Raw genomic sequence first — 19,205 nt, 5'->3', positions numbered from 1 at the left:
CGGCCAGGCCTAACAGTTACACGGGTTACATTTCAGTGCTTTTAGATGAACATACATTTCCTCACAGATCTCATTAAAGTGTCATGTAGTCTTGTTTTATCCATCTGTTCTGAATTGGACACACGTTCCGGTTGAGTTTTCAATCTAACTCCCTGACCCATGTGACCCTAAAGTGGTGAACAGAATGACTCAACAATCCAGAGCCCGTGCTGTCCTGGAGTTGAAAACAGTTGCCCTTGTTAAAAGTTGTAAACATAATTATTTGTGCTCTGATACTGAGTGTCGAGGAGGTTGTGATGCTTTCTGGCACTGTAAAAGAAACCATATTTACGACAGTGTAGATTTTTAAAATTTTACCATAACACAGCTTATACATCAATTATTTCAACTAACCTGGTAAATACGTGGGCTCCAAGGGGGGGCGCTTGTTATGTTCCTCGACTCTAGTTTTTGGAGAATCAACAACTTTCAGTTCTTAATAACAGTTCATCAGTGGACTGAACATGTTTGGTAGCTGTGAAAGTATCAGCTGTTGCCCATAATTCAAAATATCATAAATCGTAACTTTTTCGTTGGATGCTACTGTGTAGCAACTGTGCAACTGTGAAATGAATTGCAAGTGGCCACAAAACAATGCGTACAACAGTGCTTCCAGTTAAAGAAATGTTAAATCCCTTTGAGTTGTTATACTGTTGCACTTTATTAAGTCCACACAGATAAGAGCAGCTGCAACATGCTAAAAGAAAACCATAAAACAGAATGATAATGTTGTTCAAATTTGTTGCAGTAAATTGCTTAGTTATTCATTTTTAATGGACCTGAATTGTTTTTGACACAACTTGACAATGTTACGGAGCAATAAAATTAAACACCAAAAAATTTCATTGTTAAGCATGTTTTAATTATTTACTGAAGAACAGAAAAAAATAAGTGTCTGCAATGTATGTTGCATGTTTGCAGGCTGGCTGCCAGGATGGAGGCCAGGTCCTTCAGTGAGACACAAATAAATAAATAAAGGGAGAGAGGGTTAAGAAGAAATAGTGAGTAGTTATGCACATTGAGTTTATTGTCATTATCGTAAAATGTATATCCTGTTTTGGAAAAGTTTGAAAAGTGGTGCAGTGAGGCTGCTGTATTAAGTATTTGATGTTCCAGAGTAGGGTTGCGGCAATTAACCGTTGTCACGGTTAACTGATTTAAAACATCACAGTTTGGTTACTGCAATGCCTCAACTATACCGAGTGTTTCTGTTACTCTCAAGAACACTGACATCATGGTATGTTAATATTCCCCACAGTAATTTTTGCTCAGGGAAAAATAAGAGAAAAACTGGATAATCCTGTTAAAAAAATGTGGAGAGGCAAAATACATCTGGCAGAGTGCAGGTGGAATAAAAACGGGCCCAGTGGATCAGCTTCAAATGCCAAAATGTCATAATCTCAAATCATTGCATCGCTATTCTAGAGCCCTACAGCAGTCAATTAAAAGTGAATAATAACTACTCAAACAGACAAATCACAATCTAAGATAAGAGATTAAATGGCATTTGATAGATAAGCACTTTATAGATCCCCTTGGTGAAATACAGGTTAATTCATAAAGTCTTGTTCTGGACCACTGTGTGAAGTGCTTTTTATGGTACTTTTTATGTCCATCTCTTCTCAATGTCACAAATAACTAAAGTAACAATTACCATCTTATCTCATGATCAGTTCAGTGTCTTCTAGAAAGACAAAGCCTTACAGAAGTATGGTACCGTAGTCAGTAATGGATGAAGTATTCAGATCTTACTACAAATACCACAATGTGAAAATACTCCACTACAAGTAAAAGTCCTGAATTCAAACCTTTACCAAAGTAAAATTATGTGGTAAGTAAGAATTATCAGCAAAATGTACTCAAAGTATGAAAAGTAAAAGTACTCACTGTGCAGTAAAATGGTCGTTGTCAGTGTTTTACTATTATATATATGATGTTTCTGGATTAATATTAATATTACTGATGCATTAATTTGTATGTTGCATTTTACTGCTGTAGATGTGTACGATTCAGCTATTTTTAATCACTTTACATACTGTTGGGTAGTTTGATCTACAACAATGCATCATAGTCTATAAGATCATCACATGCTTTTAACGTCGCTATCCTGTGAAAACCACATATCTCTATAAGGTCAACTTTTCATGAGCTCAGAAAAACAACCTGTTTTCAGCTTTGTGACAATGCATTTTCCAGCCGATCCAAGGGGTTTTTTCAAATAGTTTATTTAGCTTAAGAGGTAAGAGAATTTTCTCAACCCATAAAGGGTAACACTTGATCCTTGAGTTTAACACAAACACTCAAAATCAACACAATTGGAGATACATGGTTTCAGTGGACAGGAAGGGCAAGAAAAATTGTAATCTGAATAGCAACTAGTAACTAAAACTGTCAAACAAATGTAATAGAGTAAAAAGTACAATATTTGCCTCTGTGATGTAGTGGAGTAGAGGTATAAAGTTGTATACAATGGAAACACTCAAGTACACCTTGAATTAATATTGTTGTCAACCTCATGAGGAATTCACTTTTAATGGTGGATAGTTACAACTTATTTTAAAACTGTTTCAAGCTGACATTTCAGCAGTGAATGAACCTCAAATTTAACATAGTTTGTGTTTTCAGAAGGTATGCACAGTGATAAAATCATATTTAGCTTCTCGTATACTCATTTTCTTATATTGGTGAATTAAAAACATGTATTGGAAACCTTCCTTCAGATGACTACACCTTGAATTAATATTGCTGTCAACCTGATGAAGAATTGGCGTTTAATGGTGGATAGTTGAAACCTAACTTAAACCCGTTATCAAGTTGACGTGTACACAGTGAATGAACCCTAAAGTTGACATAGTTGGTGTTTTCAGACAGTTTGCACACAAAAGCACATTTATCCTCGTATGTATCCAGTTCACCATGTCTTTTGAACCAGATACCAGTTTTGAAAACCTTCCTGCAGAAAATTCAATCATATCTTAATGTTTGTGTCAGAGTCAACTTGTATTGCTTTGTTAACAACTTATTTTAAAACTGGTTCAAGTTGAAGTTTCAGCAGTGAATGAACCTCAAATTGAACATAGTTTGTGTTTTCAGAAACTATGCACAGTAACAAGACCATATTGGTGAATTAAAAACATGTATTGAGAAACTTCCTTCAGATGACTACATCTTGAATTAATATTGTTATCAACCTGATGAAGAATTGGCGTTTAACGGTGGATTCTTACAACTGAACTTAAAACTGTTATCAAGTTGACGTGTACACAGTGAATGAACCCTAAAGTTGACATAGTTGGTGTTTTTAGGACAGTATGCACACAAAAGCACATTTATCCCCGTATTTATGTATGTTAGAGAATGCATTATAGGTGAATTCAGAAAAATTATTACTCTGTATTAACAAAAAAGGAAAGAAGTAGCATTGTGGAAGTCTGGTTTGGTGGAAACTTTAGTAGAAAGCTTTAATAGATAAACAAAATTTGAAAATTGACTTTACAGTACAGGTTAATTAAAAAGATATATAGGGTATCTTCTCTGGTATTTCTGATGCAGAGCTACTTGGTATTATTAAGGATTAAACAGTTCACTGATGAAGACAAACAAAGGGCGAGAGAAGGACAGAAAAAGAAGGAAAGAAGAAAAAATTTAATAGTGATTAGAAATATTACAGGAAAAAGGAGAGTACAAATTTGATTCTCCAATTGAAATTTTTTAGCACAAAGTAATAGATAAACCACTATCATCGGCTGAAATTCCACGCAGGTTTCAGTTGGGGCAGAAGATTAGAGTTAGAGTGTATGTCATTATTGTCTGAGGCCAGAGCATTATATTAGTGACTGCAAGTTGAAGAGGCAGGATGAGTGTCAAGTTCCAGGAGACGTTTATGGCTCTCACCGTCTTCACCTGCAGTAGCTGTTTCTTCTTCACAGGCAACAGCACCTCCTGCTGTATCTCTGCAGCCTGGAGCTGATGTGCATCAACAGCAAATTCAGTCAACCCCTGAAAACAACAAACAAATTTATTGTGGAGGAAATACTGACAGTGGGACAAATTTATGATTAATATTCCACAATTTCACATTTCTGATATACCTTTGGAGAGACCACAATTAAGTTTGTGTGCCAGGAAAACGGATTCACATTTTGATATATACAGGAGCAACTATTTCATATTTAAGAAAAAAATATCTGAAATGTCCTTTGAGTACAAAAACGGTCCAGTCTGTTGGTATTAGAGGTGTCCCGCAACAGAACCATTATCTTATCTTCCATTACAAGTAGATGTCGATGAAATTATACTCAATCATTTGTTGTGTATTTGTGTGTTCCACAATCCAGTTTCTTTATTGGGACGTGATTTGTTGAGTAAACTAAATGCAATTATTTTATGTTCACCCGATGGTGTGGAGATTCTTATTACATCAAATAAACCTTAAATTATTCTCCAACAGTATGTATAAGAATCATAGGGCTACATCCATTTTGTTAAATATTGACTTTGTTGTCAATTATCACAATGGATAATATTTAGAATTGGCTGCGTGCCAAGCAGCAAACATTTTGAACATGAAACTGGTGGACCTGACCTTTTCAGATAAATTAGTTAAGAAATCCACAGAAAAAAGCTAGAACCCCACAGTGTTTTTATAATTCACCATAGGGACTTTTACTCTCATGGAAAAATGTTTCTGATGAGACTGAACCTTTCGTATGTGCAGTAAGAACCAACTTTTAAGATATCAATATGTAAATGCACATCAAGACACTGACAATATTTTTTGCTGATTTGTCAATTATTGAATCAGCTGCAGTTAATATGCACTTACCCAGTTCGTCAACACTTTTACAGTATGTCGATGACATCTTAGTGGCCTCTCCAACCGAGTCAGATTGCATCAAAGACTCCACCACTCTTCTTAAACATCTAGCTGTAGGTGGAAATAGAGCTTCTCTCGCCAACCTCACGTTTTGTCAACCGGCTGTTAACTATTTTGGATATGTATCGAAATACTTGTCTCCGAACAGAGTGAAGACATTAAAAGTCCAAAGTCATTTCTGGGCCTTGTAAACTATTGTCGAGCATGGCTCACGGGAGTATGCAACATATGACTCGATTCTGCGCAAAGCAGAAAGACATTGTCCACTGGTCTGAAGAGATGAAACATGCCTTCCACCACATCAGATACCTACTTTGTACAGCTCCAGTACTCGGTGTGCCAGACTACAAGATGCAATTCTATCTTTATGTTGCTTAAAATGAGATTGTTGCTGCTGGTGGATTAGCCCAGACACACGGTTAGGCCTAGACAAGTTTCATATTACTCCAAAAATTTACCACTGATTGTACATGGCATGGTTCCTTGTTTACAGGCTTTAGCAACTGTTGCCATATGGTTGAATCAATAAACTATAACCGTCAAACATCCAATGGTCCTTCATACATCACATATCCTTTTGCTCAATATTACTATGCAACATAATGAGTCAACTATATAGTATTATTACAACATTTTATAGCTTTTATAGCATGTAGCTTTACCAAAATTAGCTTATGGCCCTCTCATTGGTTATTTTCACGAGTGACTCATGTAAATTATAAAGCAGTAAAGATTGTATTTCTAGACTGTTTTTCACAGGAGGATTGGACAAAAAGGGAAAAGAGAATATATACAACAATGCTTAATTTGTGTAAAGTGTAACCCACATGCAAACCCACCAAGGCATGATGGTTAAGTGTCTTATGGAACATTTCATTCCTATATTTGGAATTCTTATAGGAATTGATTCAGATAATTGACCACCATTCACTTCTTGAGTTAATAAACATTTGGCCATCACACTAGGAATTAAGTGGACTTTTCATATTCCCTGTCATCCACAAAATTCAGGGTAAGTGGAAAGTACAAATAAGATTTTAAAAGATAAATTGCTGAAAATATATTATCCCAGAATAAATGGAGGCATTGTCACTAATGCTTCATACATCACATATCATTATTAGAGCAATGCCCAGTAATGTTACTGGTTTGTCACCACATGAAGTACTACTGGGTTGTCCTTTTCCTCTGGGTTTTCTGATGAAAGAGAAACCAGTGGAGGATGGATGCAATTACAGGAAATGCAGCAGAAATATGTTCAACATTTGGTCTCTTACCTTTCAACCAGGTGACTATGTCTTGTTCCTAGACTACAGAGGGAGAACCAGGCTAAGGACCACCAAAACAAATTCTCTTGGTGACCAGAACTGCAGTCAAGGTCGAAGGCCAACTACAATGGATTCACGCGACGAGAATCAAAGCTACACCACCAGTTTTGGCATCAAGTTTAGACAAGCTCAAGGAAAAGGTAACTGTATAAGGAAACGTAGTAACAGTAGATGAAGAAATCTCTATCAGTCAGCAGCTCAAGTAACGATGCTGTTGTTGGAGAAGGATGTTGCACATATGTCCCAGCCAGAACAGTCTGATTGATTCATTGACGACGAAGAGAATATGATGATATGGATGACCGAAATCAGTGTGCAATCAGTCAAAGTTCTGGTAATCGCTCTAAAGTTCTCATCCTTTAGAGCGATGGTTCTCTACTGGTTGCAAAGTCCATGAGCTGGAAGTTCAAGGGATTCCTTTATCATTAATGGGCAAGACTTCATTATTTCAGCAGCCTCTCATATTTAAACATGCTTACCTCAGCTTTGGTGAGAATCTAAGGATGATATGGGTAGACAAAAGGGACTCTAGGAAACTTGTCGAAAAAAACTATGTTAAGTCTATGATAGTTTGCAGCATCCATATATAGTGACTGTAAGAATATTGATGGAGAAATAGCTGATGCTCTTTTACTGTATATATGAGGCAGCTAAATTCTTTGTCAAAGTGTCATTCTCTCCTACTGATTCTGTTTTTAGTCAGAATGACTGAACCAAGCCTGTCATTAAACGTTTATGAGATTGTTTGTGGCCACCTGATGTTTTCCTCGATTACGCAGACCTCATCCCTGATATCCACAGTTACACTAATCTAATGGTTTGGTGGACAAAATGTGAAGGTTTTGATCTGAAGCTGAGAGTGGTCATAGACCAACACTGATAACCATGAGGGATAAAAAATGACAGTGCCTTATTAGATTCGATTTGCTTGATCGTTGGGCATGGGGGAACGTTATGTTTCTCACTTAATCCAATTAAAATAGGAAAATATGTTTATGATGGGCAAGCAATACGCCAGTGGGCCCTCTCTACAATTTCATATAAGGTATGTGTTGAATTATTTTGTCTATTTCATGTCGTTAACAGTAGTTTTCTAGCAGCTTTGTTCCTCATTTGTAGTTGCTCACTGTTTCAAGATGTCTGATATGCAGTTTGTTGAGACAACTCTCTATTTTGGTTTAAATACCTTTGTTTTCAACTTCCGGGTTAAGATGGCATATAATATTAAATCTCTCAGTTGACTATCAGCATGCTCTAATCTGACTACCTGACAACTTAAAAACTAAGAATTACATTGGAATCACCAAATCAATACATTGATTGCTAAATCTCAAATTTTCATTTACCACCTTGTGCCTCTGAGTAGACCTTAGTTCATATTTATTCCATAGTGCAAGGTTAGAATAAGGAATTTTTGTCGTATAGCTTCATCAAATTAATGAATCTCATAATGATTACAAAAAATCTATAGTGGTCTGACAGAACATTTTTTATGATCACGAGTCTGATATTTTTCTTCAAAAACCAGCTTTATTGAAGCCTGCCAGAGGTGCACTGGGTCTTGACATTTTGTACACAAAAACATGTGTTGAACCCCAACTTAAGGTACAGGGGCTGAAATAAAATTTTATGCTGTCATATTTTAAGATAAATTGGCCACTGTATTGTGTCCAGAATCGGTGCTACATGCAAATGTATAAAATGCAATGTACAATTTTTAAATGTACAGTATAGAAAAAGTAAAAGTTTGTAGCCAAAAAAAATAGTTTTGCAATTTTTTCTTATCCAATATTAACAGTGTTGTGTGTTATTGGTTACGATGTCAGTCACAGTTTGTATAAAAATTACTGAAAAGAGAATGGCCTCTACCTTTCGCATAACGCATAATGCGGTGAATGCTCTGTTTGAAGAACTGTACCAACAAGGACAGAACCCTTTTTGACACAAGCAGAAAATTCTAGCTCAAAATATTAGGAGGTGTGAATAACAATAACAATGTCCCTCACTTACCTCTTACCTCTTTTCAAGTCATTAAACAAAACAGATATACAGTTATTATTATTATTATATTATATAATCATTATCATTAGAAAGTGGATAAATATGATCTCAGTCAAATGTCAATTTGAAATGTGCAGTTTGATAGTAATATTAAGTTAAGCTGTAATTTTCTGAAGGAAAGTTTTGAAAAGAATTTTCTTGTTACAAACGTGATAAATATGAAGGCTAACATGAATTCTGTTTGTGTTTTTGTTCATACCTTCTGGAAACATCCTATGCAATCTTTTACTCTCATTCACTGAGGGTCATTTTAATGAGTTTTAAATGAAGATTGTAGTTTATTAGCTGGTGATGATGATGTGAAGATGATGAAGGAGACTCCGCTGACACCGTCTTGATTGCATATAAATGTTTATTACAAAGAAGTAGAGCTGTAAGCTGAGGTTGCTTCCAGAGAAAAATCAAAATGCAGACGCAGCTTAATAAAGAATTTTAAAAAAAGCGTTGCGGGAATGCCAGTCTCGAAGAGGTAAAATGACTGGAGATGAGGTTTGGTGAGCGGCTTTGTCGTTTATTCGATGGTGATGATGATGTGAATAGCATGAAGGAGACTCTGCTGACACCGTCTTGATTGCATATAAAGGTTTATTACAAAGAAGTACAGCATCAAATCAAAAATTTGCAGATCTGCTTGTGAGAGGGTGTGAAGCCAATGAACCACTCTGAAAATCAGCCTTGACCTCCAACTCTTAAATAAGGCAGTTGTTTTCCTAAGAAATGTCACTAACGTATGGTTTCAATCACAAAGCATTAACTCCCTTTTCAGACTGGGAGGCATCCTCTGAGGTCCCCCTGACGTTGGGCCTCTATGAGAAATTTAGCTCTGCATATTTAACCTTACACCATAAGATGTAACTTAACCAGCATTCACTGAAAAAGGTGTCCCAATAACAACAATAATACATGATGCTGTAATTGGCTATCAGCAGGTTTTAAAACAAAGTTCTACTTCACAAACATACGAAACTGGAAAAATACGGCGGCAATTCTGTTTGTGTGCGTACTTTGTGAAAACACAAACTATGTTAACTTGAAGGTTCATTCTCCGTTGATACGTCAACTTGACAACAGTTTTAAATTTAGGTTAAATGTTTTCCCGTTGAACCTAAATTCAAAACTGTTGTTCGGTTTGACAATAATATTAAATTAATCTGTAATTTTAAATCAAGATGTAATTTTCTGCAGGAAGGTTTTGAAAAAAAATTTGTGAAGGCTAACATGATTATGTTTGTGTTTGTTTTCATACTTTCTGACAACACAGCCTATGTTTATTTTGAGTTTGTGTTTACCAAGAAAGTTCAGTTAGAGAACAATATAAACGTAGACTGTCATTTTTTGGAGGAAGGTTTTCGAAACAGATATTTAGTTTACAAACTTAAAAAACTGGATAATTATGAAGGCAAATGTGGTTTTGTTTGTGTTTTTGTCCATACTTTCTGGGACACAACCTATAATAAATTTTAGTTTCTGGAAAATGGTTATAAATTAAGGGCCATAAGGAAAAGTAACATTAAATTAAACTGTAGTTTTCTAAAGGGATGGCTTTGAAAAAAAAAAATCCTGTTTGTAAAAACAGGGGAAACAGGATAAAAATGAAGGCAAACATATATTGGGGTTTTTTTTCATACTTTCTGAGAACACAGCCCTATGTTTATTTTGTGTTTTATTCACTGAGAAAGTTCAGTTTGAGAATAACATAAACGTAAGCTGTAATTTTTCGAATGAAGGTTTTCATAACAAATATCTAGTTTACAAACTTAAGAAAGTGGATACATATGGTGATAAATGTGGTTTGTTTGAGTTTTTGTCCATACTTTCTGAAACCACAACCTATGCTAACTTGTAAGTTTCATTCACTGAAGAAGGGTCATTTGGAAAAGATCTAATTTAAATTTAAATCATGTGTAATGTTGGTAATAAGATGGTTAACACCATTCCCTCTCTGAGAAAAGTTTCCCTTGACAACAATAGACTGTAATTTTTCAGAAACAGTATCTAGTTTACAATCTATAGAAAGTGAATAAATACGAAGTAAAAGAGGGTTTTATGTGTATTGCTGTGGACTAGCGTTTGCTGAATTAAAATTTAAAAATTTTGCTGAATTAAGTTCAAAAAAAGAGAAAAAAAAAAAAAAACATGTAGCTTTTCGAAAGGACTTTGAAGTAAATCAAATTAAACTATTTTCACCAGTCTATTATAGGGCTGACATATAGGGCTGACATTCACACGTTACCTGCATGTATTTGGACTGTGGGAGGAAATCGGAGTACCAGGAGGAAAGCCACACAGGCACAGGAGAACATGTAATCTCCATGCATAAAGGCCATGACCGGCCAGTTCACTCGAACCTAGAAACTTCTTACTATGGGGTGATAGTGCCATCCTTCATTTTCATTCAGGTCTTAATATTTACATTGAAGAAAGCTGTTGTGAACAGAAATTGTCATAGTTGTCAAAATCCACTTATCTCAAAAATGATTTTCAAAATGAAAATAAGAAGTTTTTGAACAAACATCCTGAGGGAAACACAGATGAAATCATTTTATTTTTCATATTCATCAAGTTTTTGATTCTTAAAATCTAGAAACTTTTGTCAAAAATCTTCTATGGGGACTAGGAGGCTTCTATGAGTATTTGAGCAGAAGTTGAAGCTTTAATCAACATAATGGTAAAAATCAGCTTATCTCTGCAAATAAAGTTCATAATGAACACATGCAGCTTTTCGAATAAGTATTCAGGGTGACTAAGGTCATATCATGTTCTCATTAACAGGTATCCATTTTTTACTATTTCCATTTCAGAAATATATTTTTAATATCGTGGGAAAAACTTAAAGGTTGAACTCATGAAGTTCTTAAAATCCGCTTGTCTCAGCAAAGGAATTTCAAAAAGCCTGTGGACAAAGCTTGAAGAAAAGTCAGATAAAAAAATTATTTATATTTATCAAGTTTTCAAGTCAATAAAATGTGGAAATGTAAAACGTAAAAGAGACGACAGCTTGAGCTAAAGTAGTCATTAAAATGACCTTGAAATCAGTATTAAGTTGTCTTTTCTTCACAGAAGCTTTCCAAAAGATTCTTTGTTTACAAACTGTTAAAACTTGAAGAACATGAAGAAAAACACGGTTTTGTTTGAGTTTCTGTAAATACTGTCTCAAAATATTGCATATGTTTACTTTATGTTATTTTCGCTGTGAAAAAGTCATATTAATATCAGTATTGAGCAAAGGTGTCTATTTCTTCTCATAAGGTTTCGCAAACAAAAACTGTTGGAAAAATTCTTACCCTTTATGCTCATGACTGTGTATTGACCTTGAAAGATTCTCAAACAAGTAATAATAATTACTTGTGTGAGAATCTGTACAACTATCTCATGACAACAGAGGCTGCGCCCAGGGGAGGAGGTGAATACCAGAGAGAAACAGGGCACACTTGTTCCTCTCCTCAAGGCCATCTCACTTGTCTATTCCTGTATGATAAGCTAAGAACTATCTTCACCATGTGTGTGATATATGTCAGCGAGAATGCAAGCCCCTGCCCATCTGGCATTATAAAAGTCTCATGTGAACTCTGTATTTTTGAACATATCCACTGCAGTCTCTCTGTGTGTAACTTGTTCCCTTGCTACAAGAATAAACAACCTACTCTTGTGAATTTCAGTGTTCCTGAGTTTGTTTTAGAATTATCCTATCAAAAACCTTGTTTACAAGCACTGAAAACCTGAAGTATATGAAGGAAAACATGGGTTTGTTTGCATTTGTATAAATATCTCAAAACATTGCATATGTGTACTTTGACTTACTTTCGCTGAGAAAAACTCACTTCAAAATCAGTATTAAGTTGTCCTCCAAGAACCGCCGCCCCTCTGAGAATCGCCAACCTCAACATGGCAGAGTGGTTTTACTTTCCCAGTGATCCTGGGAGCTGTGTTGTTGGGGGTAACAGCCCCTGGTGGGGTCTCCCAAGGCAAATTGGTCCCAGTGGAGGGACCAGTCTAAGACCAGTTCATATAATCCTGATGACGGAACCTTTTGCCCAGACCCGGGTAACTGGGCCCTATTCTGAAGCCAAACTTGGGAGGGGAGTTCGCTGGCAAGCGTCTGGTGGCTTGGCTCAACTGATGGAGCCTGACTGGGCACAAAAAGATTACATGGGGCTTCCACCCTGTGGGCCAGTCGCCCACAGGGAAAGGAATCGGGGTTGGGTGCAATGCAGGCTGGTTAACAGCCAAGGGCAGGGACCTAACCCTGCCACCACCTGGCATCGTAGACTAGTTCTAGGGTCATGGAATGTCCTCTCTCTGGCGGGGAAGGACCCGGAGTTTGTGCGGGAGGTGGAGCGGTACAAATAGATATAGTTGGACTCACCTCCACACAAAGCACGGGCTCTGGAACCAAACTCCTGGACAGGGGCTGGACTCTCTCCTTATCCGGATTTGCCCAGGGTGTGAGGTGTCGGGCAGATGTGGGGATACTCACAAGACCCCAGCTGAGTGCTGCTGTGCTGGAGTTCTTCCTGGAGAACGAGACGGTCGTCTCAATGCAACTGCAAGTCGCGAAGAGGAAGGCCTTGACTGATGTTTGTGAGGCTTTTTGGAGTTGCTGTCAGAAGGTTGTAGGTTGCTGTCCTGTTGGCAACCTGAGAACCCGCTTGTGGACACCAGCAGTGAGGGAAAAAGTAGCTGAAAAAGGAGGCCTTTCAGGTGTGGCTTGCGAGGGACTCTCCTAAAGCAGCAGATGGGTATCAGAGGGCCAAAAGGGCTGCAGTTGCAGCAATGGTTGCGGCTGCAGAGGCAAAAACCCAGATATGGAAGGAGTTTGTGGAGGCTATGGAGAAGGACTTTCAACTGGCCTTGTGGAAGTTCTGGCAAACCATCAGACAACCCAGGAAGGGACAGCAGGGCTTGACCCAGGCTGTGCTCAGCTGTGGAGGAAAACTGCTTGCTTGGACTGGAGATATTGTCAGGCGGTGGGAGGAGGAAGTCCTAAACCTAGCCAACATGTGCACTGAATGTGCCCCTTCTCCTTACCCTAGATTTTCTAAAGAAATTATCCCACTGAATGACCAGAAGTGAATTACTTTGATATTTACATCTATTTGATTGAATCACAAGGTAAGATCATCATTTGACCTAACAAGATCAAAACCAGGCCTTGTGTAGCATAGTTAGCTTCAACCTCTAACATGTTTAGTAATAATCAAGGCACATAGCCTGAGCTTTACGATTGTTCCATTCCCAATGTTATAAAAAATCTAATAAAATACTAGGATAACAAGAGTATCCAGTGAAAGCTGAATGCTTGTTCTTTGTCTTATCTTTTGTTAGGAATCTACACTCATACAACCACAGACAAGTTATAATTTCTTTGAAAGCCAACAACTGTTTTGTTAGTGGATGGGTGCGAGTTGTGTACTACCATAAACCAGCCAACTCAGAAGGCACCTTCACCAAATACAAAATCAGTGGAGAGCAATGAATTGTTTCTCTCACCAGTGTAGGCAGGACTTAATTGCACTCTAGTCTACATGTGTTCTGTGTCTCTCAGGGGGTCTTATTGGTGGTAATACAGGAGTATGAGGTACTGGGGCCGTTTCAATGAGCCATCCAGTCTTTATGTAACCGTAGTGAGAGTTGTGTTTGTATTCTCGGCAGGAAGTCAAACACGTTTTCAGTTGGTGTTGGCCTCCACCAGGGTTGTACCTAGTCACCGATCCAGTTTGTGATTTTCATGGATCAGATAAAATAAAATGCAGATCTTTTACCAGCATTTAATAAGATCAATTTTATAATCAATTTATATTCTCTACAAAGAGCCAATTATAAGTTGCTGAGAGTGTCTCTCTAGCTCTGTCTCCACTCTTCCATTTTTCTCTATTCGAAGGGCTTTATTGGCCTAACCATATTCAGATAGTGTTGCCAAAGCACTTTTTTCTGAATTGACATTACAAAACATTCAGAGTGTTTGTCACAGAGAACAAGGTGAAAAAACTGGTTGAATTTAATGTATGTTAAAAAATAAATAAATAAAGATTTCAGATAGAAAATTCAGAAAGATGAAAGTGTCTGGGAACTAAATGCAAAAGCAAATTTCATGAAAAAATGACACAAAATTTAATTTTTATTTTTATATAAGCTACATAATCTACATACACATACACACACATATATAAATTATATTTTTTTCTGCACCCTCTTTCTCTCTCCTTAATGTGAAACAAAATTCTGAGGACAATGGCCGAAACTAATCAGCGGGATCAGAAAAGAATGAGGCACAACATACTTATGCACTTTAGTTCTGAAAGTCACAGTCAAAAAGGGTATTGCGATGCTTCTGCACACACTCAACAGTTTGTAATTTCAATCTATTTCATCAAAGTTGAATTTTTTTTTCACCTTTTTTTCACTGGCAACACAGTTACAACACTTTTTTTCTGAGTTTCTTTAAAATCAATTAATATCAGAGACCTCAGAGGCAAATTATGCAGCCTTTAGATAACAATTTGATGGAAACTCAAATTAAACACTAATTTCTTCCTCTGTAATCATCATATTATTTATTTTCATATCGACGACAGTTGTTTCAAAGAGAATCTGAGCAGAAAAATCTTCTCAACAAAATTCATGTTTGCCTATAGATTTCTCTAAATTCTCAGTAGAATTGTTTGAAAAACCTGTTGGGTAAAAAAGACAGCTAAAACTAACATTTTTTTCAAATTTACTCTCTCTCTCTGTGAATGAACATTAAAAGGAATATTTGTTATGTTTTGGGAAAATGTTTACATAAAGTAAAATCATACATTGTTATCCTTTTATTTTATTAAATTTCTTATGTTTTGGTTAAAAAGCCTGCTGGGAAGTTTTGCCTGCTTAAAATAATATTTTGTTCAAACTCACCTTCTCTCTGTGAATGACCCTTAAAATCAATATATGTTGTGTATTTGGAAAATGTGAACAGATACACAAATCAAAACATTGCTGCTGGTGTATCAACTGGTTCGGGATGAGGTATGAGCAGAGGTAGAGGAAGAAGGCTGCAGCAAGATGCTCGGCATGTACAAACAAGGCCCCTGGACCAGATGGGGAGCATGTGGAACCTCAAAGATCACCTGGACAGATCTCTGGAGAGCGGAACCATCGTGTATCAAGTTCTCATCCAATGACATTCTCCAAAGCCAGGCCACCCTGCATAGCTGGGGCATGTCAAACACTCCAGCATTGCCAACTGTGCAGGAAGAGGGGCACCTTGGAGCACATCCTCAGTTGCTACCCAAAAGCTTTGGGGGAAGGGCAATACTGCTGGCACCATGACCAAGTTCTGAGGTCTTTGGCTGACACAATCAGCCCAGCAGTTCAAAACAGTAAGAATAGCACGCTCCCAAACAGCCCATCACCATCATCAGACCCTGGGAGAAGGCACATCAGCCTAACTCCTCAGGAGGGCTTCTTGCCACCACACAGGACAGGCAGCTCCAAGTCGACCTAGGAAAGCAGCTCAAGTTCCTAGACAACATCACAACAACTCTGTTCCACTCAGACGTGTTAAGATTGGAGTCTACAAAGCAAGTAGTCCTGCTGGGACTTTCTGTCTTATGGGAAGACCGGATTGAAGAAGCCATTGAGCGCAAAAGGGCTAAATATAAAGATTTTGTTACAGAGTGTTGGGGTAATGGCTGGAGAACCCGCTGTGAGCCAGTCAAAGTTGGGTGCCAGGTATTTGCTGGCAATTAATTTGAGTGAACTCTCAATCTCCTTGGAGTTAAAGGACTGGAGTGCAGAAGAGCCACCAAAAGCATTCTGGAGGCCAGACTTTACTTCATTGCATAGTTAATCTAATTAGTACTGTTAAACCCTTGTTCCTCTATTAACAGTACTGAAAATCATCTTGATAGTTAATTGGTCTTATACCATTCTGAATAATCTCTCTACTACACTGTGATTATCACAACGTTTTTTTTTTAATTCTTTATTAAGCTGCATGTGCATTTTGATTTTTATCTGGAAGCAACCACAGCTTACAGCTCAATACTAAACTAATTGAACCTAAGTTTTTATAGCCTAATTTTGTACCTTAGTAAGTCTCTTCTGATTGTATTTTTAAAGTTTTGCTGCCTGGCCAGTGAAATTATTTTCAAGACTATTTAACAAGTCTAGGTAAGGAAAGTGAAACTATCAGAGTGTATCCAACACAAGCTTCAGCGGACCAAGCAACCAGCAAAGACAGCATCTTCCAGAGCCTGAGCATGCTTGCAAGAGCCATCCTCTGCCTTAATATCTGTTCCATCAGCTGGAACGAGGTCATCATTTGAGCAGCCCCAATTCCCGACAGTTGTTGCTTGACAACCACTGCGTCTCAAAGAGCACTGCATCACTGGGAAGCTGCGAGTGGAATCAGCACCGAACCACTGTGGATCCAACTGGAAGGGGCCAGCTCCCGATCCAATGCCACAGAGTAAGCTAAACTTTACTTCTGCTGCCTAAAATAAGAGTTGATGTCGGATAGTGCTCTGAATTATTAATAGCCTTATTATTAGGCCTAGAGAAATTATTCATTCTCATAACATTCCTTCATCTGATAATCCTAATTCACACACTTTATTTCACTATTGCAAAACCAAAGGGATGTAGTTCATTTTATATGTTCAAACATCAATTTTATTTATGTGTTTGATTGTGACCTCATTACTCTGTGCTCATTACTAATGCTGCAGTTAATCATTTGCTTTTAGACATTTAGTTATAATAAATAGTATAATTTATCTTTAAGTCTTCTCTCGCATGTTCTTTAAGGCAGAAACAAGAGATCCCTTAACTGAGAGCTTACTTCTTCTGATTAAATACATATTAATTAAATTAATTAAATAAATAAAATTAATTTGATTAATTAATTTCCTGCAAAAGCAGGTGGTGTCCTATATCAAGCGCAGCTTTGAATTTAATTTCTAAGGTGTCTTTGTTCTGCTAAATGTTCAAAATCACAGTCTTTGCAAATGAACATCAAATTCAACATATTTTGTGTTCTGGAAAAATATTTACACAAGCTCAAATCAAATCATATTTGCGTTCATATTTAGCCATATTTTATGTTCTTAAAGTCAAGTCAAATTTTATTATAACCTGATATCACAAAAGGGTCTCAAAGGGCTGTACATAAAACAAAACAACAAATAACACTGTTAGCAAAATACAAAAAGTGCCATAAATTACATATAAAACAAACAAAAACAAAAAAAACCCCAGAATATTAAAAAATAAATCAAAAGTAAAATAAAATAAGACAACATGACAAATAATACCTGGATACAGACAAGAAAATATGCATACAAAAATGTGCAACATATATCACATGTATGCAACCGTGTGCAACAAAAAACTGGAAACAAAATGGATATCCATAGTGTTGCACCCAGAGAAAACTAAATGAAGTTGAAGGCTGTTTGCGAATAAATGTGTTTTGAGTTTGGTTTTGAGTGAGTCAACCAAGCAAGCTTCTGGAATTTGGATAGGAATACAATTCCAGAGAAGAGGGGCTTTGTAAGAGAAAAAACACTATCACCTACTTATGTTTTATTAATTTTAGGAAAACTTAGAAGACTGGCAGTTTGTGATCATAGAGCCCTAACAGGTATTTGAGGAGTGACTAGAGATGATAAGTAGGACGGTGCAAGTCTGTGAAATATTTTATTAACTGAAACAGTTAATAGAAAAATCTCAAAGTCAGATCTAGAAAGTACAGGAAGCCAATGTAATGAAATAGGAATGGAGATAATATCATCAAATTTTCTAGTCTTGGTTTAATATCCTATACTGCTTTGTACAAGTTGTAATTTGCTAATAGTTTAAATCTAGATGAGACAAATGCATGAACAAGTGTTTAAGCATCAGCATCTGATCTTGGCAATGTTTTTTAAATGGACCTATGCAGTCTTTGTAATATCATTGATATGTTTTTCCAAAGAGAGATATGCATCAAATAGGACACCAAGATATCTAATAATAGGGCTTTGTGAGATTGGCTTTGTTCAGAGTGAGATCACTGAGTTTGTTTCAAATCTGCTTTGGACCAAGAACAAGCATTTCTATTTTCTCAGCATTTTAAATGAGGAAGTTAGATGACATCCATTGTTTGATTTCTAATAGGCATTTTTCCAGCTTCACCAGTTGATGACAGTTGTTAGGCTTAATGGAGATGTAAAGTTGAGTATCATCTGCATATGAGTGAAAACTTAGATACTGATTAATGTTCCAACATGTAAATAGAGAAGAGGATAAGGCTAAGCACAGATCCTTGTGGCACACCATAACTGACAGCATGGTCTGATGAACAGCTATTGTGTAGAACAAAGTGAGATCTGTCAGTTAAACATCATCTAACCAAGAGAGAGCAATGTTGGTGAGTGTAGTATCACTCTCAAAACGTTCTAATAGAATTTGGTTATCAGTTGTGTTGAATGCTGCACTGTGGTCTAGGAGCACTAGTATTGAAGCTGAGCCAGAGTCTGAAGCAAGTAATGAATCATTTATCCTTTTGTTAGAGAAGAGGCTGTGGCTCATGAGGTAGAGTGGGTAGTCCGCTAATTGGAAGGTCAGTGGCTATCCCCGGCTCTTCCAGTACACATGTTGAAGTGTCCTTGGGCAAGACACTGAACCCCAAATTGCCCCTGATGGCCATCAGTATGTGTGAGTGTATGAATGGGTGAATGTGGCATGTAGTGTTAAGCGCTTTGAGTGGTCAATAAGAGTAGAAAAGCGCTGCATAATAGCAGTCCATTACCGTTGTTACCTGTGGAAATATGAAGTCAACTGACTGAATTCTGTCTTTTTAAAAGTACCTGGTTAAATTTAGCCTACTTGACACGAGAGAATGTTTGTGCTTCAGCTTCAACCCCTTTACCAGTGAAATA

This window comes from Xiphias gladius, unplaced genomic scaffold (assembly GCF_016859285.1).
Source record: "Xiphias gladius isolate SHS-SW01 ecotype Sanya breed wild unplaced genomic scaffold, ASM1685928v1 HiC_scaffold_1473, whole genome shotgun sequence".
NCBI lineage: Eukaryota > Metazoa > Chordata > Actinopteri > Istiophoriformes > Xiphiidae > Xiphias > Xiphias gladius.
This window is presented reverse-complemented; position numbering follows the sequence as displayed.